Source organism: Aplysia californica, unplaced genomic scaffold (genome assembly GCF_000002075.1).
Source record: "Aplysia californica isolate F4 #8 unplaced genomic scaffold, AplCal3.0 scaffold00048, whole genome shotgun sequence".
NCBI lineage: Eukaryota > Metazoa > Mollusca > Gastropoda > Aplysiida > Aplysiidae > Aplysia > Aplysia californica.
In genome coordinates, this window is record NW_004797318.1 from 1,393,633 (window position 1) to 1,396,257 (window position 2,625).

The window sequence follows — 2,625 nt, forward strand, 5'->3', positions numbered from 1 at the left end:
TGTTTGAGCATACGTGTGTATCTCTATGCATGTGATTGTACATTTAAGGATTTAAGTCTTTGAAATGTAGATCTGTCTGAGTATATTATGTTATGGGTGTGTGTGTGTGTTTGTGTGTGTGTGTGTGTGTGTGTGTGTGTGTGTGTGTGTGTGTGTGTGTGTGTGCGTGCGTCATAAAGCCTTCTCACAATGTCAGAAGGAAATTGAATAGCAGTTACATTAATTAATAGTAACACCCACCACACGATATCTGACATTTGACCTTTCTAGTCCTCATTATAGTGACCCTCTGGAAATACTGATTGAAACCGAAAGTGTTATTATGACGTCACAAAAACCTGCGAAATAAATCAACATAGTATCAAGTGTTGTGGCTCCTAAACGAATCATTAGAAAACCCGAGCAAGATGGGGCCAGTTAAAGGTGAACAACACCCCATCCGTATACATGGCTTTCGGTTACCAAGTGACGCACGAGAAAGTCGGTGGCATGAAAACCTGGGTTCACCTGTACGGAGAGGAGACTGTGAACGAAATAAGAATTTGATGAAATCAAAGGTGCGCAACCGCCGAAATCCGATCTTCGTTCTTATGACGTCAATTGTTATCCAAACCCCTATTGAGAAAAATTTTGTGGATTTTAGTTATAAAATTGTTACTCCGAGTATCATATTGTCAAGGCACAGAATTCGACCCGCATAATTAGTCGAATTGTGCGCACCCCTTGCTTGACTCAAAGTTCTTCGCCAACTATTTAAGCACCTCTTCGTGATACTTAAGTGGCACTGCAGCATTGGCAATCCGCAGTGAAGTCGAGAAATAGTGATTACAGTTATTAACACTTACGTGTCTGCTCGAGAGAGAACGCAGAACAGGGAAGAAGAAATCAGGAAGTTCGAGCGCTTCATAAAGCACGTACAGACTTTTTTCCCTTAATTAATGTAGGTGTATTTACACCCCCATCGACACAAGAGGCATAGTGACACTCACACACACACACGCGCGCGCACACACACACACACACACACACACACACACACACACACACACACACACACACACACACACACACACATACACACAAACACACACATTCACTGCAATCCTGCCTTGTGAAATCATGCCCTCGGTGAAAGCCAGGCGCGTGCTGGCACGAGACAGATTCCTTATGACCAAAACTTTCTCCTTGTCTGAAGGCGTGAATGACTCGCTTCAAGACAGAAATCCCCCCGTGAATACATTCTGAGAGAGTGCCCAAGACAAAACACAGCTCAGAATCCAAAAGATCGTATCTGCAATATAGTTTCGTTGAAGATGAAACCGTTCGACTCTGTGCTAGCAAATTTGCGATTTTCCAGTCGCCCACTCCATATCATTGTCAATCGTTTTATGGCCGGTTTGAGACACAAAAAGATATCCCGAGCCTCTCTTGTTGGACTATCACTGAACGGTCTTTAGGTTTTCTTTATGATACGCCATGCTCCAAGCTTGAAAGACTTGATCTCCACCCCCACTCCTTGTCCTCGACACTAGTTTTGTTGAGAGCAGCGCTACCCTTTAGGTCGAACATCTCGCAAGCCTTGAGGGAAAAAAGTCACATCTGCAAGAAATTTATTTCATTATTAAAGGAACTGTTCGATTCCAAATCAACGAGGTTTCTGGGCTGTTTTTTTTTTTTTTTTTTTTTTTTTAGATATCGGACCCAACGATACCATTTTGAAACCTTTGAGTCATTTTGGTCTGGTTTTCTCAAGCAATGTGTTCCTGGAAATGTATTTTTTCTTCAAGAAGAATGTGCTTGTCGAACTGTTATAGATTTGATTTGTTCTTTTCCGCCCCTTTTTCTGTTAAAAGTGTACTCAAGCGTTGAAGAAGCAGACAGCGGGCATCAGGGAAAGTTGGAAGACGATACGGTCGAGTAGGAAAGTCAATCATGTAATGAAGAAAGGGCTGCATTTACAACCGACATCACGGCGCTCGTTTGATCAGAGTTTTTATGTCGTTGCCTTTAGCTTTGTTTGTATACTCCCAGAGGAAATGGCGTGGGGGCCCCACCGTTCTGTTGCTAGTTATTAATTTATTGTCCACGTCACGCCAACAACAATGCTGTATCTTTCCAGTTGGTGAGAAATCTTTGTCGACGCCGATGCTCTCCCTCTAAGAACATGCATTTCTCGAACGATTTTCAAATAAGCGGCATGCACACGCGTCAGGTTTTGAAAAAAAAAGAACCCTCTTGAGAACAAAACCCCCGGAGTTTGTTCGACAGATGTCACAAAAATGTGATGGTTTGTCGTGAGCCAAACGATGATTCCTCTAAATTGTTTTCTGCTTTTATTCTGAGTTGTTAGGCAGTTATTTGGTGGTTGTTTGCCGATCAAGGAGAAATATAGTAAGGACAAAAAGGCCAAATTAAGAAAAAAAAAAAGAAACCACTGGAAAGTATAAAATGTGACCTAATTTGACTACAGTTAAACCCTATAGAAATCCTTACACAGATCAGGAAAAAAAATTGATTTAGCCAAAGTGTTTTTAACACTCACATTTCATAAAAAGCAGGAAAAAAGTATACATTTTAGAAATGGAACAAGTTCTCCTCCTTCCCCCCTCCCCTCCACTTCCCCCC